Raw genomic sequence first — 27,685 nt, 5'->3', positions numbered from 1 at the left:
ATTTTATTTTCACTTGCATCCACTTGCAAATTTTCGTAGTCATTTGAAACTATAATTGTTTTACACATCCTATCAAATATTCCCTTCATCTGAAGAGCACCCTGTTGAAGTTCTCTCTTCCTCAGTTTTTATTAGACTGATTCCTCTCAGCCTATAACACTTTTGAAGCTGAAGCTTCTCTTCAATGTTTTCCTCCTTACATCAAATATTTTTTCATACCTTTTATTCCTCCATCTAGGTCACTTTCTTATTAATACAATCTATTTTCAAGTGACTTTTAAAAATTGTATTGCAAAAGAAAACTTTAAGGAGGCACGGCATGTGAAGAAGTGTTTTTATTCTGCAATAACAATTGATTCAACATTTTGTGGGAATATAATTAGTCTACATTAATTATATTTATCCTCTCAAATTTGAAGGGCTTCCTCTATTATTTCTAGTACTTAAAATTGGTGATGAGACACTCGAACTTTATCTCATTGTTATTCCTTTTGTAAAACACCTGCTTTTATTTCTTTTTCTTTGGAAATGTTTAGTGCCTTCCTTTTACGATTTATATACTTGAATTTCACTATGACACATAAAGTTTGGTCTTTCCTAATTTATGTGTTTCAGAATTCTTTAGACCATTCTTTTACTGTTTATTTGATATACATATATATACACACATACACACACACATACACACACACATATACACACACACACACACACACACATATATATTTTACTCTGTGTTCTCTGTTCCCCTTTTCTGTAAGTATTAATTGCATGTTGGCAATACTTCCCACGGCATTGCATCTGTCTTTGAATTTTAGGAAGGGCCTCTTACATCATCTATTAACCCTTCAATGTATCTAGTCAATATATTAATTTGTATATCATATTGAAAACTTTGTTTGAATAAAACAATTTTGATTTTTTTGTGATGAGGACATTACAAATTTACTCTCCGTAATGTTGAAATATAGAGTACTCATTTATAGCTATATTCATCATGCTGTGCTATTTTTCTAAAAATGTATCTTTTTCTACTTAACTGAGGCTTTCTATCCTTTGACTGTCATCTCCCCATTCTCCCAAACCCCTCCTCCAACCCCTCATAATCACTATTCTACTCTAAACTTCTATGACTTCAATTGTTTTAGATTCTACATGTAACTTAGAACATGCAGTGTTTGTCTTTCTGTTTGTCTTTCTATGTTTGTCTTATTTCACTTAGCATAATGTTCTCCAGTTCTGTCAATGTTGTCACAAGTGACAGAGGATTTTTCTTTTTAAGTCGAAGTAGTATTCCATTGCATATGTATATCATATGTCTTAATCCATTCCTTTATTAATGAACACTTAGGTCGATTTAATAACTTAGCTATTGTGAACAATCCTGCAATGAACATGGGAATGTAGACGTCTCTTTAACATACCAATTTCAAATCTTTCAGGCAAATACAGAGAAGAAGAATTTCTGGTTCATATGGTAATACTATTTTTAGTTTTTTGGGCAACCTTCATATTCGTATTTTTCTGAATTTTCCTATTCAAAAACATCTTATTTTTGTTTATAGATTCAATACCTAATATCAACCTAAATGCCCTTGAAGATAGTGGTTAAATTATTGTTATTGAAATTATCTTTTTTCTAAGACACTTATGTTTCTTCCTGGTTTATCTTGTTCTTTCTCTGCAACTATAGATTTTTCTCAAACAACTGGTTAAATATTTAAGATCCACTCGTATTTTAGAATGAAGCAGAGATGTCTGTTTCAGAGCTCCCTGTATGTGATGTCATTTGTTTACAGCAAATAGCTGACCATTACGTCTTTGAATTTAAATTGCCAGTAATTAGAGGGCTTTTTACCTGATGTAGCATTGGTTTAGTTCCTAGGAATGCTATACTAAATTACCACAAATCTGATGGCTTTAAACAATAGGAATTTATTCTATCGCAATTCTAGAGACCAGAAATCTGAAGTCAGGGTGTCAGCAGTAACACAGTCCCTTTGAGGGCTTTAAATGAGAATCATTACTGCCTCTTCCAGACTCCAGTGCCTACAATCAGTCCTTGACAATACTTAGCTTGATGTCGCACAACTGCAACCTCTGCCTCCACCTTCATATGGCTCTATCTGTATCTGTCTTCTCTTCTTTTTTATGGATTTTTCCTTTTTCATTGGATTTAGGGACCACCAGCACAATCCAGGATGATCTTATGGAGAGAATCTTAGCTTAATTAAATTTGAAAGGCCTTTTACTTTTCTACAAATAAGGAAACATTTACAGATTCTGAGTAGACATATCTTTTGGGAGACTGCCATTCAACCCACTACAAACAATATATACTAATCTTCTCAAGATAATTCAGGTAAGTTAAGATAATTTGCTTGAGGTTTAAAAGAAGGAAAAACTCACCTATTGACCTAAGATTTAGTGACAAATATTCTTGCAATCATAATTTAGGAATGAGTTGTTGGAAGTTCATAGAAAGAACGTCAGTATTTATCTCATTCTTTTCAGCCTTGTTCCTCAATATGCTCTCTGTTGCACCTGCCATCCTTGAGGCTGGAGCTCCTCTTGGGCACTGCCATGCTGGCCAGTGTTCTTGTCCATGCACTCCAGTCAAGGGCACTTCTTAACTGTAGGTTTCATCTGTCATGGTAATGCATCTGTATTTCTCCGTCTACTTTCTCTTCCTCAGAAAACATTGAAATCCTGAGGTTTATCACTAGACTCTCTCATTTTTTTGTTGATGAAGAATAATACTTGCAAAAATAGTAACTATCATTCATATGAAATTTCAGGAGAGAGAAATAAAAAATGCTTATTCTGTTTATGCTACGTCAACTTTCTAAGTCTGTGTCCTCCTGTATAAAATAAAGTTAAAAATTATTTTATATTATTATTCATATATATGAATATGAACTTTCTATTAATATTAAATGCTATATTGCTCATATAAGACTTTATATGATAGGAAGTATTCAATTAAGGTTGGCTATTATAGAAAGTGGATCTCAGCCAAAATATGTGACACATATTCTGCAATGCTAAGAACACTTAAAGAATTAGTAAATTATTTGAAACATTATTAGAAAAAATATGTTCACTTAGACTCAATAGATGTTTCAAAATTGTACCTAATTTAAAAGCAGATATTAATTATGAGAGCATTTGCCACTGAAATATTAAAATGCAAGGATTTTCTGTTTTGAATTTCAATAGAATGTAATGTGATTTCCTGGGACTTGTGAAAATAACATTTGCTATTTCCCATTGCCCACCTTTGGAGGGAATACACATTAATACATAAATATTACTTATGTATTTCTTCTCTTTTAGATTTTTTCATGAATTCATCAGTTTAAAGGGAAAGAATTTGTGCAGATCACACAATTTAATCTTAAAAATTCATAACTATGAGCTGAATTTTGAAAGACATCCATAATTTACTTTTATGCTTGAATAAATTACATAGTATTTAAGAAATGTTATTTATCATTTTAAAATTAGGCAACTGAATTCCCCCTCAGGAGAAAAGGTTGATTTTCTGTTTACTGAAGTTAATTAAAGTGCAAAGTTGTAATCTTTTCACTCTTTGCTAGATAGGAAGTTACTTTAATTCTGAGTCTATATTAGTCATGCCAGAGTAATGAGAATAATTATTGTCATTTATTGAACTAGTAGTTTTGGGGCATAGGGTCTTTGATAAATGATAATGTGTTTTGCTTTAGTGTCTGTTGTCCTAGTGATTACTATAGTGCACAGAACATAGTAGGCATTCAATATAAATATTCTATTAAAATCACTTGACTATTATTTAGGTCAACTTCTGAGTCAACTGAATTGTAGGAAAAATGTGTTCTACATAAACAATTACACTAAGAACATCTGCCTATATAAAATGTTTCAAAGCTAAGGCAGTAAAATTCTACATAGGATATTACTTAGTTTTAAAATGAGTGTAGCAGATATCATTCTCCACACATTCTTATTTTCTAACTAACAATTATTTACTGAGTACATATCACATGTATATGTATTGAATATATATTATATAAACCTCACAGTACCCAGCAAAATTACAAAGCATAAAAGTCATTTTTCACCTACCAAAATAGACTGCTACTTTATTAGCATGTTGGGAGCTTTTTTGTTGGAAACAACCTAAGCATCCAGAATTAGGTTTACTATGAAAATACATCTTACATACAGATATTTAGTGACATGGGACATATTTATGATTAGTTCAATTACAAGAGTAGAAAGCTAAACAATACAAATATTATATGAACAATTTTGTTGAAAGAAAAAGAAAAACACAATATGCTCTGAAATGCTAATGGTGGTTATCCTGGTAAGCAGTATTTGTCTATATTTTAAAATATTTTTATATTTTGTTATTTCTGCAATTAATTCATACTACTTTTAAAATCTAATAAAATTGGTGAATGTTATTCAAACAGCTGATTCTAGATTTAATTACTAAATGAGTACAGATGGGCCAATACAATTAAATTGTTAAGGCTAATAACAGTCTTTAGCATTAATTTGGGGAAAAAAGTTGTGTTTTATCTTGTGACACATATTCTGCAATGCCAAGAACACTTACAGAATATGTCTTCAAATACATCATTCTGGTAAGGGTACAATGGCATAGCTTGCTTTCCTACAAACATCTTGATATAGATACACTTTAATAAGACACAAAACAACATTTTTATTGAACTTTCAAATATTGTTTTATTAGATATGTTTTATCTAATCTATGTAGATAATATTATTGTTTTATTAGAAATGAATATACAAAACAAACATTCTAGTAACATCTGTGACTACTAACTAAATCACTGATCCCAATATACATATGTTAGTGGTAGGTAGAACTCAAAAAGCAACATATTAGATATAGATTATGGATCTGAAAAGAAATAAGTATCAAGCATTTATGTTGAAAAATCATTACTTTGATGGAAAAAAAGTGATTTTGTAAAGTAATCCTCCGACTCTCTTACACTGGCTATGTCCAAAGTAACCTAAAAGCACGTGTAAATTCCATCTGTGGTGACATAACATGAACTGAACTTAGCCTCCCATTTTAAACTACCAAAACACCGTACAAAATATATAAAATAACTATATAGTTTATAGTGGAATGAAATGAAAAGGTTAAAAAAATTCTTAATCCAAAAAATGGAATAAAGGAATGAAAACAAGAAACAATAAACAGAGTGTACAAATGCAAGACACATATGCAAGTGGCAGATTGAAATCTGACAATATTAGTAATATTATTACATGCAAATGTTATAAATACTCCAAATAAAAAGTGGAGATAAGAAAATTAATAAAAGCAGCCGGGCGCAGTAGCTCACGTCTGTAATCCCAGCACTTTGGGAGGCTGAGATGGGGTCAGGAGATGGAGACCATCCTGGCTAACATGGTGAAACCCCACCTCTACTAAAAATACAAAAATAAAAAAAAATTAGCTCGGCATGGTGGCGGGTGCCTGTAGTCCCAGCTACTGGAGAGGCTGAGGCAGGAGAAGGGCGTGAACCTGGGAGGCAGAGCTTTCAGTGAGTGGAGATCGAGCCACTGCACTCCAGCCTTGGTGACTGAGCAAGACTCTATCTCAAAAAAAGAAAAGAAAAGAAAATTAATAAAAGCAATACCCAACAATTGACTGTCTAAAAGGACCCCACTTTAAATTAAGAAAACACATATTGTATAACAATGAAGGCATGGAAGTTCTACTGTGCAATAAGTTACAAGAAAGTAAAGTTGCTATATTTATATCCAAGAAAGTAGACTTCAAAAAGGAATATATCTGAGTATAAATAAGGGTATTTCATAATGATAAACTCATGATTTTGTCAAAAGACATTAAAAACTCAGTTTTGTATAAAATCATTAATTGAGCTTCAAAATTAATTAAGTAAAATGTGATAAAAGAGAAAAGTAATTTAGAAAACTCCAAAATTAGAGTTTGAACTTCTCATAATCTTCTACAAGTAGTTGATTTTTAAAAACTGGAGAAAAACTTTTAAGTATATAGAAGCCCTAATCAACACAAAAAAGCAACCTGCCAGAATTAATATTTATTGGACAATTTCACCCCCAAAGACCAAACTACATATCCTTGTCAAGAACACAAGGAGTATTCACCAAGACAGGCTAAATTCTAAGGCATAAAAATGATATATTAAAAATAGCCAACTCATATGACATATGTTATGTGACAACTATAGCAGTAAATTTCAAATCAATAACAGAAAATATCTGAAAAAAATCAGATATTTGAAATCTATATGCCTAGGGGAATAAATTATAAGAAGAAATATAAAATATTTTGAAGTTAATGAAAATAAAATAATAATATGAGTAATATTTAGACATACCTATAACAGATCTTACAGGAAAGCCTAGTTCTACAAAATTATAGAAAGAAAATAAGAAAGCTCTCAAAATAGTCATTTATGTTCATACCTTAAAAATATAAATAAAAGAGCAAATGAAGCCCACAGTAATATAAAAGATGAAATAAAAATCAGAAACAGAGAAAATTTTTGTAAACCAAAACTTTTTTTTTTTTTTTTTTTTTTTTTTTTTTTTTTTTTTTTTTGAGACAGAGTCTCGCTCTGTCGCCCAGGCTGGAGTGCAGTGGCCGGATCTCAGCTCACTGCAAGCTCCACCTCCCAGGTTCACGCCATTCTCCTGCCTCAGCCTCCCGAGTAGCTGGGACTACAGGCGCCCTCCACCTCGCCCGTCTGGTTTTTTTTTTGTATCTTTTAGTAGAGACGGGGTTTCACCATGTTAGCCAGGATGGTCTCGATCTCCTGACCTCGTGATCCACCCGTCTCGGCCTCCCAAAGTGCTGGGATTACAGGCTTGAGCCACTGCGCCCGGCCTCCAAAACGTTTTTAAAGATCAATAAAAATGAGAAACGTAGAGCTAAATTGATCAAGGGAAAATAAAGACACAAATGACCAATATCACAAATGAAAAAGAAGACATCCCAAGATATTCTAAAGATACTAAAAGAAAATATGATTTAACTTTATGCCCATAAGCATAGATGAAGTAGAATAATTATTTAAAATATTCAAATTATTAAAATTTACTCAAGAACAAAAGAAAGATAATAAATAATAATTCTGAACTTAATAAATAATTTATAAATAAAATCTTTCCAGAAAGCAAATGCCAAGACAGGTAGGCTGCATTGGTAAAATTTATCAAACACTTACAGAAATAATTACAATCTCATACACTCTATTTCAGAAAATAGAGGAAAAATAATTGTTTGGAACAATTTGCAACACATTTAATAAGACTAGCATTCCATAAATATCAATATAAGAGAAAAACATTGATCATAAAAATGCACCCCCAAAATCAATTATATTTTTATGAAGTTGAAACAATTATAGTTATATTAAAACAGTTTTATAGTATCATCTAATATGAACTCAGGATGTAAGACTAATGAAATATGTGTAGAAATTATACACAGAAGACAATAAAACACTACTGAGAGAAATTAAATAACACTAAATAAATGAGAGACTATACCATGCAGTGATTTCAGTTTTCCACAAAATGATCTAATATTTCAATGTAAAAATAATTAAATCCCAAACTGTGTGTGTGTGTGCACATGTGTGTGTCCCTGTGTAAACTGAGAAGCTAATTCTAAAATACATGTGGCAGTGCAACAAGCTAATAAAGAAGGGCGATTTGAAGAATCAAAACCTTGGGGAACTTAGACTACCATGTGTTAATACTTACCATAAAACTGTAGTAAGGCAAACAGTAGTGTTGGTACAAGAATGGAGGATTAAGCCAAAGGAACCAAAACAGTGGTCCAGAAATAAACCTGCACATCTATCAATAGTTGGTTTATTTCAAAAGATAATTTTTTCCAATAAATAGTACTTAGTCAATTGGATATTCTTGTGAAATAAATTACTGTTGACTCCTACCTCATACAAAAGAGTAACGTTGGTTTGTAGATCTACAAAAGCAGATACCCAAATGGCCAGTAAATAAACAAAAAGGTACTCAACTTCATGTTGTAATGTAAGTATAAACTAAAATTATTATTAGACACATACATACATCCCTTTCAAAATGACTAAAACTTATGAGCCATATACCTAATATTAACAGATATATGAAATAATTTGAGCTCTTTTAAACCATGTATAAGTTTTCACACGGCTATAAAGATACAGCCTGAGACAGGGTAACTTATGAAGAAAACAGGTTTCATTGACTCACAGTTCCACATGGCTGGGAAGGCTTCAGGAAACTTAGAATCATGATGAAGGCTAAGGGAAAGCAAGGTGTGACTTACATGGCAGCAGGGGGTGGGGGGAAGGTAAACCGCCACTTTTAAACCATCAGATTTTGTAGGAACTCCCTCACTATCATGAGAACAGCGTGGGAATGACCTCTCTCATGATCCAATCATCTTCCATCACGTTTCTCCCTTGACAGATGAAGATTACAATTTGTGGTGAGATTTGGATGAGGACACAGAGCCAAACCATATCATTCTACCCATGACCCCTCCACAATTTTATTCCTTTTCACATTTCAAAACCAATCATGCCTTCTAAACAGGCCCCCAAAGTCTTAATTCCTTCTGGCATTAACCCAAAAGCACACGTCCAAAGTCTCATCTGAGACAAGGCAAGTCACTTATGCCTATGAGCCTGTAAAACAAAACAAAACAAAAAACAAATTAGTTACTTCCAGGATACAATGGGGGTACAAACATTGGATAAATGTTCCCATCTTAAAACTCCAACATTTTCTTTTACTCCATGTCTCATGTCCAGAGCTGATGCAAAGGGTGTGCTCCCAGGGCCTTGGGAAGCTCCTCCCCCTGTGGCTCTGCAGTTTACAGCCCCTGTGGGTGTTTTCACTGAGCATCTGGTATTGAGTGCCTGTGGCTTTTCCAAGTGCACGGTGCAAGCTGTCAGTAGTTCCACTATTCTGGGGTCTGGAAAGTGGTAACCCTCTTCTCAGAGATGCACTGGGTAGTGCCCTAGTGGAGACTCAGTGTGGGGGCTCTGACCCCAAATTTCCCCTCTGCATTGCCCTAGTAGAGGTTCTCCATGAGGGCTCCACCACTGCAGGAGACTCCTGGCTGAATATCCAGGTGTTTCCACACATCCTCTGAAATCAAGGTGGAGGCTCCCAAACTTCAACTCTTGTCTTTTGTGTACCTGCAGGCTTAACACCATGTGAAAACCACTAGGGCTTGGAGCTTGTACTCTCTGAAACAATGACCTGAGCTGTACCTTGGCCTCTTTTAGCCAAGGCTGGAGCTGGAGAGGTTGGGACACAGGGCACCAAGGCCCAAAGCTTCATAGAGCAGTGAGGCCCTGAGCCCTGGCCACAAAACCATTTTTCCCTCCTAGGCCTCTGGGCCTGTGATGGAAGGGGCTGTCATTATGTTCTCTGATATGCTCTGGAGACATTTTTCACATCGTCTTGGCTATTAACATTAGGATCCTCATTACTTATTCAGATTTATGCAACCAGCTTGAATTTCTGCCCAGAAAATGAGATTTTCTTTTCCACCACATGTCAGGCTGCAAATTTTTCCAATAAGTTCCTTATCTCTGTCTTAAACCACCTCAGCTTGGACTTCATTTCATTTCACCGTATCACTCTCAGCATTTTGATCAAAACCATTCAACAAGTCTTTAGGAAGTTCCAACCTTTCCCATATCTTCTTGTCTTCTTCTGAGTTCTCCAAACTATTCCAGCTTCTGCCTGTTAGCCATGTCCAAAGTTGCTTCCACATTTTCAGGTTATCCTTATAGCAGTACCCTACTCCTAGTACCAATTTATTGTATTAGTCCATTTCACACTGCTATAAAGATACTACCTGAGACTGGGTAATTTATAAAAAGAAAAGGTTTAATTGACTAACAGTTCTACATAGCTGGGAAGACCTCAGGAAACTTAGAATCATGGCAGTAGGTGAAGGTGAAGCAAGGCATATGTTACATGGCAGCAGGAGTGAGAGAGAGAGTGCAGGGAAAACTGTCATTTTTAAACCATCAGGTCTCATGAGAACTCCCTCACTACCAGAAGAATAGCATGGGGAAAACTGCCTCCATGAGCCAATCACCTCCCACCAAATCCCTCTGTTGACATGTGGAGATTACAATTTGAGATGAGATTTGGGTGGGGACACAAAGCCAAACCATATTACACTGCTAGTAAAAGTATAAATTGGTACAAACAAATTAGAAAACCATTTGAAAGCCCAACAATAGTTGGACTTCTGCATTATTGTGGTAGGTATAATGGCCTTCCAAAGATGTTCACACTTTAAACCCCTGAAGTTATATGTTAGCTAGTAAAAATGATTTTGCAGATGTGATTAAATGTATACACCTTGAGATGGGGAGACTAACCTGTATTTTCTGAGTGGGTTCAATCTATTTACATCAGTTATTGGAGATAATTGGTCAGAGAGGGAAGAGACAGGAAAAGAATCAGAGAGATTCTATGTAAGGACTAGACCCACAAATACTGGCTTTGAAGATGAAGAAAAAGGTCCAAGAACCATGGGATGAGGCAGTTTCTAAAAGCTGCGTATGACCCTCAGTTTATAGCCAGCAAGAAAACAGAGACCACTGTTCTGCAACCACATAGACTTGATTTCTGCCAACAACCCAAATGAGGAGGGTTATATTTATTCCTACAGTCTCAGAAATGAACACAGCCATGTTGATACCTTGGTCTTAGTTTGGTTGAGACCATGTCAGATTCATGTCTTACAGATCTGAACGACAATAGACTTGTATTGTCTAAACTGATAAATCTGTAGTAATTGTTAAGCTACTAGCAGCATAGAAAACAAATAAAATTATCTATAATCTAGACCAACTGATTATGGTTGTATTTCTACCAGAAATCTATACATAACACAAATGTTTCTCAAAAGAAAAGTGACCAATTACATTGAGATCTATGTATACAATAGTGAATGTATAGTAATGGAAATAATAGCGTGGTCATATCTGACAGTGATAATATTGCATGAAGGAAAAATAATGCCAAATATTACAGAATGTGTGATTCAGCTATATGACATTTTTGAGAAAGTAAACCAATCACATTAGAGATCAGTAGAGTAGTAGCCTATGTGGAGAAAGGTATTTGGCTGAGAACGGGCCGCAGACAGGAATTCTAGGGAGTTGGGAATTTTTAATTGACAAGCAGTAACACTTTTTATGGTTAGTGGCTACAAAATCTATTTACTTTGTATGAATTTTGGAGCTGTGTATTTATTGTTTGAGTGTCTTTACACATGCATGGTTCAAAAATATGAAACATAGGCCAGGTGTGGTGGCTTATGATTATAATATCAATGCTTTGAGAGGCTGAAGCAGGAGGATGTCTTAAGGCCAGGAGTTTGAGAACAGCCAGAAAAACATACCAAGACCCCATCTCTACAAAAAAAAATTTAAAATATACCCAGGCATGGTGTTGTGTATCTGTAACTCCAGTTACTCAGGAGACTGAGGCTGGAGGATCACTTGAGTCCAGAAGATTGAAGTTGCAGTGGGCTACAGTTGCACCATTGCACTTCAGCCTGGGCAACAGAGTGAGATTCTAATTCTAAACGATTTGTAGTAATAAAAAGTATTTTAAAAACTTTAAAAATATAAAACATAAAACAAAATAAGCAAGAATATATTTGGAAGGCACATTTTGTATTTTCAAATACTGCCATGGTTAGCACTAGAAGTTGTCTAATACAATACTGGTTAGTGAACTGGTGTAGTACCTTAAACTGTTAACCAGTCCTCTATATGATGAGAGAAAACTTTTTTAAACTTCTGTACCATTCTCACCAAGTATTTTTTTTAATTGTCTCTAATAACAAAATCAACTTTTATTTTGTATGCTTGCTCTTTTATTTTATTTCATTATCTAATTGATTTAGACTTTATTTGACAAAGATATTTTCCTTCTATAGATAGTTTGAGAGTCACCAGTCCAATAATGTGGGAGAGCAGGCACAGTGAACTAAACCCATTTCAATATGCAGTCAAATATGAAAATCCACCTGGAATAACCAGTTTCTTGTTTCACGGTTTTTTTTAGACTTGGCATAATTAATAGTTTCTATCAAGGTCAGAATGGAGGCTACTCACTGATGATAAAACCTATGGCATTGCTGGGAACAGTTAATGTAGTCTCATTTTTATGAGGCATTTCAAAAGCTATAGTAAGCATATTTACATACCACTTTGTAAAGCTTCACTTTTCGTTAGAACAATTTACTGTGTTTCTCAATTAATTTTATTCATTTTCAAGTCTAAAAATTTTTTGTTTGCACTCTTAAAAATGAAAGAGCTGTTACCACGTTGGCTGCAGTAGCTGAAAAAGATCACAAACAGTTAAATAACATCTGTTATATAATTTATCAGGTGATTCTTAAAAAAAAAAATCCATTAAAGACAGTGACAATAAAATTTATTTTAAAATTTTATTTGTAATTCAAAATAAAGCTTTGGGAGTTTATTTTTTCATATTTAAACATTTATGAATACCATAAATGCTATAGTAAATAAAGTTTAAAAATTTAATGTTAAATATCACTATTTTGCAGTGATAATACAAATATAAATTTGGTAGAACATTGACATGATGAACAGTTTTCTTAGTCTTACTAAATTAAAAAACTAAGAATAGAAATGTACTATAGTTTTATTACGGTGCATACTTATTGTTTAACCGCATCTAAGCAAGCTACAAAACCAATAAATACAGAGGCTGTAGCTTTCAAATTTAGAAATGTTTTTTAAGCACTCACAATTCTAAGACTCTTTTAATGTATCTACATGGAATTGCAAATTTTGTGCAAACAGACAAAAAAAGTAAACTAGAAATACTTCAGAGTGAAAATATACACTTTTTTCTTTTTGCTGTCTGTTATCAACTTGATTTCAGAAATTATTTGGCTGAAGAACTATTTTATTAATCTAAATTTCTATAATGTGTTGAATGGATTTTATGAGTCATTTAAATTTTGTCCAAAGTCATTGGTAAATTGTAAATCATTGTATTAGTGAAGTTATTTAATGTACAGAAAGTTAAAACTTTAGATTTAATAAACTGCAATTTTCAAAACTAAAATTAAAATACAGTAAGATATCTAAATGTATCTTAAAAAAGCAAAGGAGTTGAAAGAAAATAATGAGAGCAAAGTATAAGAGAGTTAAAAATCAAAGAAATGTGACTTGCAAGCTTTCCTCTACTATTGGAGCAGGTGGAAAAGTCTGAGCTTACAAGAATATCTATAAGCTAACTATGAGCTGCTATTATAGTACAACTACAAAAGACACGTGGTAGTAAGTGAGGTGGAGATTGGTTTAGAGGTTTCTAGGAGGAAGTTGCCTGTGCATAGCTACTGCTTTTGTGAGTTTATAGCCAAGTGCTGGTGGTGAGTCTACATTGCCTAGGGGTGCCACCTTCAGGTAAACTGGTCCAGCAGTAAGAAGAGCATTTGAACACAGAGGGGAAAAGCAATGAAATTGTTTTTTCTCTTTGTGGAAAAAATTCTCCTTGGGAAATAAAACCTCTGGTTCCCCAAGGCAGTCACAAGAATAGGAACCAGAAATTTCACCAGTAGATCATTTAGGTAAAAGGACATTTGTTTGGAGATATGACTTTCTGTGGTGTTGATTAAAATCCCAATTCTGTTTACCAGACATAGATTTTTTTTCTCTTAGTGTGAATTAATTAAGACTTTAGTAGGTTCTCTGATACAGTTTTGTTCTGTGTCCCCACCCAAATCTCATCTCGAATTATAATCCCCATAATCCCCATGTGTTGAGGAGGGACCTGGTGGGAGGTAATTGTATTATGGGGGCAATTTCCTCCATGCTGCTCTCATGATAGTGAGTTCTCACAAGATCTGATGGTTTTATAAGGGGCTCTTCCCCCTTCTCTTGTTTGCTTTCTCTCTCTTGCCTACTACCATGTAAGATGTGCCCCTTCCCCTTCCACTAGGATTGCAAGTTTCCTGAGTCCTCCCTAGCCATGGGGAACTGTGAATCAATTAAACCTATTAAACCTCTTTGATTTATAAATTACCCAGTTTCAGGTATGTCTTTATAGCAGTGTGAAAATGGACTAATATATTGTCCAACTATTCTTCCTAGAATACCTATGGTACAGATCATTAAGCATTAAATCACTGGTTACTGATGGCAGCAGCAGCCCATCTCGTTCAGCTGCTGGGAAGAAACCAGCTCATTGGGTAAGGCACGGCTCGAGTTGCGTGCTCCACAGGGCTGGCAGGAGCTGGGAACAGGCAGGAGCCATGCCCCCTAACAACTTGGAGGAGCAGGAGCCTGGTGCTCCCGGGTATAGCTTCAGTCATCTAGCTGCAGCTCCATACCTGGCCATCCCTGCACTCTTGGGGGCCCAGGAAGTCACCAAGCCCGGCAGGCTTGGAAGTGCCTGTTCCCACTCCCTGGACTCTCACTGCTCCAGGTGCCTACTCCAATTTTGGAGCAAAGTTGAAGCTGAGGCCAGATGCTGTTGTGACCCAGCCAGATTTGCACTAACATGTTAGTCCCATCCCTGCTGCTTTGGCCCCCTCTGAAACTTTTGGCACCAGTGAGCTCAGGGAGGGAGGCCGGGGAGCTAAGGGCAGCTTGGTGTGGGCCTGCCAGCACCCCTCAGCACAAGCAGCCTGGTGGCCATGGATGGCATGTTTATGGCAGGAACCAGGCAGGATCCTGAGCAGAAAGGGATGGGTTCAGGTGAAACTTGAAGGTGGCTTCAAGTCAGCAGGTGGCCTGAAGCCTGGGGGCTGGGCTGCCAGTTCTGGGTGGAGTCTACTGCCCAGAGTGAGAACTTACGGTGCTTTTTCTGGACCCACCCATGGCCATCCACAGACCAGTCAGGACATACTTCCTCCCTGCTGAGCCCATAAAAACCTTGGACTCAGCCAAACTCACACAGACATCAGGATTAACTGCTTCAGGAAGCAGCTCCCCACCATTGGTCTTCTCTCCACTGACAGCTGGCCACTCATCAGGATGACTGACCTGCAAAAAGGAGCTACCCATTTTGGGTCACCTGAGAGCTGTTCTGTCACTCAATTAAGTGCCTCTCCACCTTGCTCACCCTCCAGTTGTTCACATACATCATTCTTCCTGGATGTGGAACAAGAACATGGGACCTGCCAAATGGTGGGAATGAAAGAGCTATAACACAAACGGGGCTGAAACATGCCCTCCACTCACTGTGTTGCAGGTGATGAGAAGGAGAAAAGAGGTGCAACCCTTGGGGGAGCCCAGACCTAGGGTCTTCCCGGGCCAGAGCTGTGACACCCTCTTTGGGGCTCTGTGGTTCCTGGTTCCTCCAAGCTTCTAGATGGAACTGAGTTCCCTGGTGCCCACAGTGAAAGCCACTTGCAGTATGCCTTGTACAGCCATAGCCTCGCATGGAGCCAGCACCTGTGCCAATGCCTGGCACTGCCCACCCTCCCACAGCTGGCACACTTGGCTGTGAGCAGTGTCTTGATCCTGTGCTCGCTCACACACTCCTCACCACTCTGTGCCTGGCTCATCCTGGCCTGTGTGGAATCTAGGCAGATAGCATGAGCCAAGCATAGCCAGACAGGCCGAGTGGACAGAATGAGCCCAATGGGCGCACACAATGCACAAGCAGAAGGCACATCAGCCACAGAGGTTTCTGGCTGGTGAAGAGACATCCTAAGGATCCTGTGACATTACTGCATGAGTAACTAATTAGCTGAAAACTTTGTGCTATGGGAAAGAATTCAGTTGCAAGAAATTAAATTTACAGTAAAAATTTCATTTATAGAAAATGTCTAGAAAAAGCAAATCTTTAGAAACAGAAAGTAAATTGATTAGTGGTTGCCTAGAGTTATGGAAAGTAAGTGTGGGAAGCGAGTACTAATGGGTAGATTGTTTTTTGAAGAGTGATGAAAATGTTCTAAAAATAAATCATGATGATGGTGGTTACAATGGTTAATTTTAGGTATCAACTGTACTGGATTAAGGGAATATACAAATGGCTGGAAAAACATTATTTCTAGGCATATATGAGAGGGTGTTTCTGAAAATCTTGGCATTTGAATCAGAGAACTGAGTAAACAAGATCTGCTCTCAATGTAAGCAGGCACCATCCAATGGGATGAAAAGTCCACATGCAATGAAAAGGCACAAGAAAGCTGAATTCACTCTGTATTCTAGAGCTGGGGCACCCTTCTTCTTCTGCCTTTGGACATCAGAACTCCAGCCATTTGGACACTGGAACTTGCACCACCACAGTCCCTGTGCCTCTCTCACCCCTTGGGTTCTCAGTCCTTAGATCACAGACTGAGAGTTACACCATGGACTTCCCCGGCTTGCTCGCTCTTTCTTTCTCCTTCCTTCCTTCCTTCCTTCCTTCCTTCCTTCCTTCCTTCCTTCCTTCCTTCCTTCCTTCCTTCCTTCCTTCCTTCCTTCCTTTCTCTTTCTTTCTCTCTTTCTCTCTCTCTTTCTTTCTCTCTCTCTTTCTTTCTTTCTTTCTTTCCATCCTTCTTTCTTTCCTCCCTCCCTCCCTCCCTCCCTCCCTCCCTTCCTTCCTTCTTTCCTTCCCTTCCTTCCCTTCTTTCCTTCTTTCCCTTCCTTCGCTTCTTTCCTGTCAGGAGAACCCTGACTTTACAGTGATACATTCTCTGAATACACTAAAATCCACCAAATTGTACACATTAAATTGGCAAATTTTATGGTATGTGAATTCTTTTTCACATACCATATGGGAACAAATTTTGTGGTATGTGAACTCTTTTGCAATAAATCTCTTTTAAAATGTCTATCAAATAAGTTACTTATAAAGAAAAGCCATAAGAAACATTGTTTCCGCTCATGGAACTATACAGCTTTCTTTTTGTGGTGGTGTTGATTCAACTCTAAATGCTTTAAAATTTATAAAACTGTATACCAATTTTTGAAAAGTCAATTTTACTACATGATAATATTTAAAATAACATGCAATTAGATATTAAGGAATTCAGCAGAGTTTCCACCTCCTCCCTCTCTCCACTTTAGTGGTTTCAGTTACCCAGAGTCAACTGTGGTCCAAAAATGTAAAATGGAAAATTCCAGAAATAAACAACCATGTTGTAAATTGAGTACCGTTTTGAGAAGCGTGATAAAATCGAATGTCGTCCCAGTTATTCCTGCCCAGGATATAAATCATTAGTTTGTCCAGTGAGTTCATGCTGTCTATGCTCCCCATCCAATAGTTTCTTACTGGCCATCTGAGTTATCAGACGGACAGATCACAAGAAGAGTAAGTATAGTACAAGATATGTTGAAAGAGGCTGCATTTACGTAACTTTTATTACAGTATATTGTTATGCTTGCTCACTTAACATTATTAGCTATTGTTGCTAATCACTTATCCTATAGTGCATATAGGTTTCAGTACTATCTGTGGTTTCAAGTATCCACTTCAGGGTCCTGAACATAGATCCTTTTAACATAGGAAGACTACTATACTCCAAATCATGCTTCCAACTTTTGGCGTCTGTTTTATTTTCATCTATTTATATATACTTTGAGTCTACTTAGTAATAAAGAAAATTCTGGTAGCACAACAGCAACATAAATTAACCAGAATGTATTTTTTAAGTTACAATTTCAGTTTCCCTAACAATACCCTAGAGATAAACATCCATTAATTTTTTTCTAGACTTCAAAAAATAACACAAATTTTAGATGTCTCATTGGTAACATTTTTAGGCAGATTTTTTTCTGTTTCTCTATCTTATGATGCAAAAACCACTAGCTAAAATTTTAATGATATTGGTGATGCACACATTTATAAGATAAATCTAAAATCTCTTATAATACATTTAAGACATATAACCTTTAAGTGCCAGGAATTCACATCAATGTTAGATTGATATTCATAGTGATTCATTTTTTGTTAATTTTACAAGTTTATATCAAGAAATAGTTTTAATTAACTCTAAAACTAGTCCTTCTTTTATATTTACACTGCAGTGAACACATATTTTTCAAGGTATTTTTCAATAATAAAACATCAAATTTTGATAATTTAAGTTTTACATAACAAACTGAATATATTACAGCTACTATGTAAATTTCTACCCAATATCTATGTAGAACAGTCAGTTCATATTTGTGTAAAATATTCTCATTTATTCATCTAATGGTTTGATTACATTAAAAAGTAGTTGACTATCTTAGTGTAGCAATTCTAAATTATAAATATAGTTGTAAATTCAACAATACCATCATTTGTGGGGCAATTATTATCATTTTATGAAACATGATAATCACACTACATTATGTAAATAATTAAAATCCTCATTTGTAAAATTTATTATGGTTTGTGATCACAACAATAGTTTATGACATGGACATTTTCATTATTTTTAATAGCTAAAATTATCCCACTTACAATTCTCGCTTATTTTTATTGCAAAATATCTTTACTATAGAAAATGGTCAGATATAATCAATTTAAATGGCTGATCAGGTGATATATTTTCAAACATTTTAATCTTGCCATTGCCACTGCAATCAAGTCTAGCAAAGTTGTTACTTACATATAGTGTTTCAAGTATTATTTTGGTTATATGGAAGTAGTGCTACACTAAAACCTTAGTTCCTTAGTTCTTACTCTTTTAAATAAACTTCCGATGTCCTAGTCACTTTTACTTTTCATGAAGTGTTTATTCTTTCAACATTTAGGACAATTTTTGTTCTACTGAGTATCTTTTAAGTTGTGTAAGAGTTGATGATGGAAATTTCTCGACTAACTAGATCAACTCCATAATTACTGAATTTAATATAACTGAAGACTTTTTTCTTCTATAAACACATACTACAAATATGGGTTATGAAAGATACACTTTTCTTCTCCTCGCTGAAACAGCTTTATAAATATTGGTGTTTCTTGGTCTCTATGCATTCATTATTTCTCACTTTTATGTAGAGAGAGTAGATAATCATTTGATATTCTAGTTATTTTAATATAGGTTACAATTCTCTGTATCAAATTTCTGTAAATATTTTATTTGTACTTAAGAATTTTAAATCACAGCTAAGTATTTGCACTAATACATGATGGTGTCAATTGCATAAAACATAATTTGTGGAACAATTATGGAGTTATGGAGTTATGTCATCAATCATGACTACTCGAAAATCAAGGTGCTTCCATTTAAACCACTGATGTTAATTCACAATAAATTTAGAATATTTAACACAAATCTATATTCCATTTTCTTCTTTTGATATCTTACTTTATGCATGCCTGAACCACAGATCAGAATTTTTTTCTGAAAAGGGACACTTAAATATTTTCAGCTTCGTAGTAAATGTCCCTGTCACATATTCTTTTCTGTTTTTAACAACCCTTAAGGTGTGAAAACCATTTTCCCTCGATGGCAATAGAAAAATAATTCATGTGGTTTGGTCCATGGGTAGCATTCTGCCAAACCCTAATCTAAACAGTGCAAGAATAGCCAAATTAATTTTCATTTATCCTATATGCTTAGCATTCAGATATTTCTGAAGTAACTGAAACAGACCTATTACATTAAGAACTATCTACTATGAACAGTCACCTCATCGTTAAAATCAAAAATTGAGACATCATTGTATAATATATATGATATATGTATATGTGTGTATAAAATATGTATGTGTATATACTAAACACATATATATTTAAATAATCTACAGTAAGCGTACATAGAGCTATGACAACATTTCTATATAATCTATTTATACATTGAGATATGTGGACTATAAGAATGAATAGTTTAATTGGTGGAAATGTTAATGCTAGTACATAACACCCTGGGTTATGAATAAAAACACAACAGGATACTAGAATTATATACATGTCAGAGCCATATCTGCAAGTATAAAATATAGGTGTTAATATCTCCTAGAAGGGTCATTTTGAAGATTAGTGGAGATAATGTAGAGAAAAATCACTTAATACTAGACCTTGGACATTGTAGATATTTAAAAATTATGAATTTTTCTTTCCTTTCCATAAAAATAAAATTAAAATGATTGTACAGATTTAATATCCTATTGAATTGTTTTCATAGGATGTTATATATACATTTTGAACACATTATACTTTATATGCAAATTTATTTGAATCTGAAACCCTTGCAAAAATCCTTCAATTTTTTTCTGGCATTTTTAATCGTGGTCAAATAGCCAATGTACTGCTATTATAGGAATAGATAATCCCAGATGCATTACATCAGGTCACCAAATAAAGTATTTGCACAAGTTTAAATCAATCAATATGAATAGCATTTAATGTACTTATAAATAAATGTGACTATAATGAGAAGTCTGAGACAGTGTCTGTTCCTGAATTAACAGTTACTATTTGAGAACGGAAGGATACAATACAGGCACAACACACAAACTTAAGAGAAAAAGGGAAAGGAAAAAGAAGAGGAGGAGAAAAAATGAGAGAGAGATTAGTAAAAGTAAAAATAGTAATGCATAATTATCAAATTTTACATTAATTAATATTCAAATAATGACCCAATCAGAAGCTACACAAACAAGAAGTCTTAGTGAAAGGGGTAGAACTTAATAGAGGCCTTGGGAAAAATAAAAACATGAAAGAGACATTAGCTTGTAAATGAAGGCTGGCAATCATAAAAGGTCAAAGAAAACTGGTTCAGAGAAGAAAATATGTATGACAGTAACACCAAATGGTGAGTAAAGAAGCCTACCAGGTTTTCAGAAACAGAATTTAGCTGGAAAATTATTAATAATAGCATCTGTTGTGGTTCTAGAACATAAAGGGTTTGAAGCACTAGCAATAAAAACCGGACGTGTTTCTCCACAGGACCTAGGAAACAATTAGAAAAGAGAAATCAATTTTTTAATGTTTAGCCTGACAAAAATACCTTAGCATAGTAATAGGAATAAAATAAAGCATTTCTGACTTGTTTCTAATTTTAATTGAAATATACTCGGTGTTTTGTAAATCAGAATATGTGCTTTGGTTTCAGTCAAATATTATTGCGTATTTATATAGTTTCCTTTCATTCCTGTTAGAAATGGCTTACAATTTTTATCCAATCCCTTCAACATTCAGTGATGTGCTTAATATTTTAGGTAAGAAATTATGTTGGTTTTTGTCTGAGTTTGAACCTTCCTTGAATTCTCGTAATAAATCCTGTGGGTCACAGTATATTATTTGATAACATAGTATTAGACTTTCATTACTGATATTATATTTATACATTTTGTGTCAAATTCCAATGTGCTATTTTTAAAAAGCTTACTCAGATATTGGTATAAAACTCATACTGGAATATCAATCAGGATAAGTTAATTTGGTAAGATATTGGTGTAAAAATCATACTGGAGTATCAATCAGGATAAGTTAATTTGGTAAGATATTGGTGTAAAAATCACACTGGAGTATCAATCAGGATAGGCTAATTTGGGAGCAATAATAAACAACATTTAAAATGACAGGTTTAATATATCAAAGGTGTGTCTAGTACTCTGCTTTGTGTCACATTTACTGTAGGACTCAGACAGATGGAACTTGCTCTTCATTACGATAGAATTTGAAGTTTCAAAAAATATTATGTGAAGATCATTCAAGAATATCACTGTCTACCCTTCTGTTTACCAAGTACTGGCTTATTCAGTTTTCTTTGGCTGAAATACTCTTAGACCCTCCCTAAGTGGGCCAATCTAAAAGTCTCATCTAAGACATAAATCAAGCTTAAATGTAGATCTCTGGTGATATGAAGTAGTTTCTACATTAGGGGGTGAAACTGGCCTGTGGAAAATAAAATCGTATGTTCATTGTACTGCACTTATTCATTGTACAATAATGAAACAGGAACTGTAAGCAGAACAAATATTCACATTTAGAAATGGGGAAAACCACAGACATATGGAGTTCCTACTCAGTAAAATCCCATTTGGTAGATATTTTGATGGAACTTCGCTACAGATATAGGTAATATTTAATTATTAGACCTGAATTATGCTCCCTAGAAACAGTTCACTTTTTTGATATTTTTGTTGTCGGTCCTTGCCTTAATGCTCAGGGAGATTCCTCCTTTTCTCTTATCCCTCTTGGCCACATTGAGCATTGAAGTGAACACTGGAAAACATGCTTGAAGGCTGAAAATATTTCTGTTTTCTTGCCCATAAAATTTTGGGAGCCCAAGGTTCATTTTAGACTTTGAGCAGTCACATACTTTTATAAGTCAGTTTCCTGGTTTCTTTGACATTTTAATTCTTAATATTTGTATGTCTTACTTAGGAAATTTATGCCAAGCTCATATAAAATATTATCTCCTGGATTTTTAATAAAAGTTTAATAGTTTTAGTCTTACATTTGTTAGGCCTTTGACATATTTTAAATCAATTTTTGTTTATGGTGCAATGTATGGGATAAAAGTTCATTGTTTGCATGTCATTTTTAAACTGTTTCAACATCATTTGCTGAATAGGTTATTGAAAGACCTTGGCAATTTAGTAGAAAATCAATCAATGATAACTTGATTGGTCCGTCTGTGGACACTGTTTCCTATTATAATTGTCTATATTTCATACAAACACCATCATTTCTTGATTACTGTAGCTCAAAATTAGGTCTTCCAAGTCCTGCAACTTTGTTCTTTGAAAACATATTAAATTAGTTACAGCAATATTACATTCTTTGAATTTTTGAATTCACCAATCAGTTTTGGACCCCAGTCTCTCCTCTCAAAATTATGGAGATTTATTTAGCTCATCACGTGGAGAAATAGCACATTAACTCCCATCCATAAGCCCATTATATGTTTCTATTTATTTTAGTCATCTTTATTTTCTCTCTTTTTTTGTTTTTGCAATGTTGAGTGTATAAGTCTTGTAAACCTTCAAAAAATATATTACTAAATATTTTGTGTGGTTTTTTTTGTTTGTTTGTTTTTGGTTTTTTTTGTTGTTGTTTTTTTTTTTTTTTTTTTTTTTTTTTTTGCTGTTTCCATCTCTTTGTTCCTGGCTTATAAATAAAAATAGAATTTTTATGTTCATGATAATCTAATGCCCTGAGATATTTTTAAAAATCATATTTTTACAGCAAGCTGATTAATATTACACAGAATTTTCTACAGAGAAGATTTAGTCTTGCTTCCTGCTTTTAAATTTATATGCTTTTATTCACTTTTAATCCTTATTCATAGATAAAATCCATCAGACTTACATTCAATACAGCTGAGAATGGACATAATTCATCAATAGGGACCATGCTAGTTATAGATTATGTAGATTTTTAAAATCAGGTTAAGGACATTCCCTACACAGTAGGGTGAATCTGATATGCCTTGCCATGGTTTTCCCTGTGTTTATTCTGCTTGGAGTTTTCTGAGTTTCTTGAATGAGTGGATACATAGTTCTCATCAATACAAAATAACTTGAGCAATTATATATCCAAATTTTTTTTGTTTCACCCACTTCTAGGACACATTCAGAACACAGGTGGTAGACTATCTGATACTTTTGCTTAGGTCACTAATCTCAGTCATTTATTGTTTATCTCTGTGACTTATTCTAAATTGTTTCTGCAGCTATGCCTTTAAATTATTTCTCTTCCTTTTTGCAATGGCTATTCTACCATTAATCCTATCCGGTATATTTATCATTTTGATAACATAGTTTTTATTTTACAGTGTGATTTGTGTCATTTTATAACTTTCGTGTAACTTTCATCATGCTCACATATTTCTCTAACTTCTTATAGTATAGATCTTATTGTATAAGAGTTCTTTTATGTCCTTGATTGCTGGTTGTTGTTGTTGTTTTGTCCTCTGTAATTCTGGATATCTTTATAACGATTTATTTTTCTACTAGTTATTTGTCAAATATTCCACTTCCTGTGCATGTCTGGGGATTTTTATTGGACGCAAGATCTTATGATTTTTTATAATTCGTTTCTGGATTTTGTTGTACTCCTTTAAATAACTTTTTTGGGAATTTAGTTCTGGCATGCAGTTTTGTTATTTTCAAGTAAGTATGATCATTTCAAGTCATCCTTCTAATATTTGTAATGGCAAGATCAGAGCAGCATTTAGTGTAGCCTTAATTTATCCCCACTACTAAGGTGATAAATTTCTGATGACTTTATCTAATATGCCTTATACTATGAAGACATAACTCTCTAGTTTATGAGAGCACAAACTGTTCTGGTTTTTATGTGTTAGCTCAGGAAATACATCAATCCACTCTCTTGTATTGTTTTTTTTCCTGGCCTTAGTTTCCTCTTTGTCATATGCATACTAGTACTCAGCCAAAGACTCAGAAGGGTCTCTCAAAAAAGAGACTTGATAAGACTTTGAGGCATGATTAGGATTTTATAGGACAGAGAGTGCCATATACCGTCCCTTATGGAGGTAGCAGCATGATCACAGCCTTATTTTGGGAGCATGCAGGGTGTGTGTGTGTGTGTGTGTGTGTGTGTGTGTGTGTGCATGTGTAAATGTTTGAGTCTAGTGAAAGCAAAGATTTCATAGGGGATGGGTAATAAGTCAATTAGTTTTGGCCATGTCAGACGTGTAATGCATGGAGACATGAGCTATTATTATATCATTATTTTTAAACTCCAGTTAGTAACAATGGTTAGAAATTGGTTGAGATTGTAGTAAAGATAAAATATAAGGAGTTTCCTGCAATTTTGTAAAATTTAAGGAAAATTGTATTGTAATGCATTATATAAAATTTTATTCTAGCAACCCTAGGAATTAGTGTGAGAAACAATTGCAAAGTTAAAAAAAAAAAAACTATTGCTCTATTTTAGAGGCCATTTTTTCCAACATACATAAGAAAAGAATCTACTTTATGTTTTTCTGTTTAGGTGTAACTCCAGAAAATGAAGTTAAAGTACTACCTTCAAATACAGCTTTAATATTGATAGCTTGTTTATGTCCTACAACAAAATAAAAATCAGCTTCTAAAGATTCTGTGTTCAGTATTTTTGCTTGGCAATATATATATTTTAACCAGCAAATGGAAAGTATTTTTATTCACAAATAAATTGTTACTATCCAACAGATACAAGTTATTGATATCAGGTCCATTTCTATATCATAAACTTTATTGTTCTGGGCAAACGGTTTGTGACTTTATGGCAACCATCAAATTAGTATCTGTAAGTGCTGATAGCTACACTTTTCCCTTGGTCTCTTTGAAAAATGACATCGGCTCCACTCTATAAACTTAATCATATGAAAATAAAATCTGTGCTTATAAAAAGGACCACACAACAATTGACTTGAATGTAATCCACTTAATTAACTCTCTCATGATTCTATTTACCATGAATTTAATCAATATGAGCATTTTTCTGATAAAAATGTAATTGCCTATTTTATAAAAAAGCAATAAATATATGCTTTGGAATTAGACTGGAAAGGACATGACCAGCTGGAAAACTGTAATAATAAAACAATGCTGTAAAAGTAACAGCAGTGACATAATTGATTGTAACCAGGGTATATTCAGCACAATAATTATGCTGGGCGAACTGAGCCTACAGTTTCTGATAATTGATGAGTTATTATGCTCAATGGCCTACAGAGACATTGCCTAAGAATGCAAAGATTTAAGTGTAATGAATTCATGTTATCAATCTCAGTAAAATAAATACATTTATAAATTCCCTTTTTAAAATTTTGATTACTATTTTGCTGTTCAGGTGGAATTAGTCTGATATTTCTCCCACTTGAAAATTTCAGGAATGATCATTTACTTCAAAAAAAAATCTTAGATTAAGGCAAGATTTACCACTCATTTATATTTTCCTTAAATACATGAGATAGATTTTATTACTGCATTAACAAACTCACTATACCAGTTCTGTGGAAAGAATAAATTTTTAAAAATCAGCCAGGTGGCAACAAATGGTTTGTGAACAGAGCATGTGCCTTTCTGCCAGAATTATAAGTAGTCGTGCTAATTCACTGTCAGTCATCATGCATAGGCTTGGAGAGTGTAATAACTCAGAGGTACACCTAACTTCTTTTTGACAACAGTGCCATAAAACTCAACTGTTAGTATGTCTTTCTTGTTAAAATGTCTATTCAAGTCTTTTGCCTATTTTTGAATTGGTTTTCCAATTTTCCTGTTTTGAATTGTAAACGTTCTTTATATACTCTGCATATATGTCATTTATCAGCTATGCAACTAACAAATATTGTACCATTCTGTAGCTTGTATTTTCATTTTATTAATGGTGACTTAAAGTAAAACAATTTTTATTCATGTTTATAAAGGTCAGTTTGTCACATTTTCTTTTATAGTTCATAGTTTCGTTGTCACACCTAAGAACACTTTGCCTAATTCAAAGTCATAACGATTTTCTCATATATTTTCCACTAGAAATTTTATAGTTTTAGATATTACATGTAGGTTTCTCATCTATCTTAATTGTGTACTATGTGAGTTAAGGATCTAACTCAAAATGGGTGTGTGTGTACGTAAGTGTGTGTGTGCATGTGTGTGCATGCATATCCCATTGTTCTTGCACTAGCTTTTGAAAATAATATTCGCTTTCTATTGATTTGTCTTGACATCTTTATCAATAATCAATTGACCAGAAATGTAATAGTTTATACTCTCATTCTTAGATTTAGTATCACTTTTATTAGATTTAGTAGCTTTAGATTTAGTAGATTTTATTAGATTTAGATTTAGTAGTCTTAATGGCCTTTTTATTAGGTTGAGATTAAATTTAGTAGCCTTCTTTATTATATTAAGTAGACTTTTTAAATTAGAATTTTATACTTAAGGATAATATTACCTGTGAACAAAGACCAGATTACCTTTTCCTTTCGATTCTGGACATCTTTAATTCTATGTGTTGTTCTATTTCACTGGCCAAAACCTCAAGGATAATGTTGAACAGAATTTGCTTGCCTTGTTTTAAGGGGAAAGCATGTAGTCTTTTACCAGTAACATCAGCTTTGGTGTTTTATGGGTGCTTTGCATAAAGTTGAAGAAATTACCTTTCACTTTTACTTGTTGACATTTGTTATAAAAGTGGATTTTTGACTTTGTCGTATGGTTTTCTTGCATCTACTGAGGTGATCACATGGTTTTGTCTTTTGTTATGGTAAAGCAGTACAATACATTATTTGATTTTAGGATGTTAAACAACTGTATTCCTGAGATAAATTTTACTTGGCCATAGTGTATAATTATTTTTTGTATATCTCTGAATTTGTGTTGCTACTTATATTATTATGTTTTACATCTATGTTACTAAGGATGTTGTACTAGAATGTTATTTTCCTATAATGTCTTTGATATTAGAGTATTATTGGCTTTATAGAATGAGTTGTGAGGTGTCTATTAATCTATTTTTAAAAGAGTGTATGATCTAACATTTAAGTCTTTAATCCATCTTGGATTAATTTTTGTATAAGGTGTAAGGAAGGGATCCAGTTTTAGCTTTCTATATGTGTCTAGCCAGTTTTAGACCTAAAACCATAAAAACCCTAGAAGAAAACCTAGGCAATACCGTTCAGGACATAAGCATGGTTAAGGACTTCATGACTAAAACACCAAAAGCAATGGCAACAAAAGCCAAAATAGACAAATGTGATCTAATTAAA

This window comes from Chlorocebus sabaeus, chromosome 14 (assembly GCF_047675955.1).
Source record: "Chlorocebus sabaeus isolate Y175 chromosome 14, mChlSab1.0.hap1, whole genome shotgun sequence".
NCBI classification, from domain to species: domain Eukaryota; kingdom Metazoa; phylum Chordata; class Mammalia; order Primates; family Cercopithecidae; genus Chlorocebus; species Chlorocebus sabaeus.
This window is presented reverse-complemented; position numbering follows the sequence as displayed.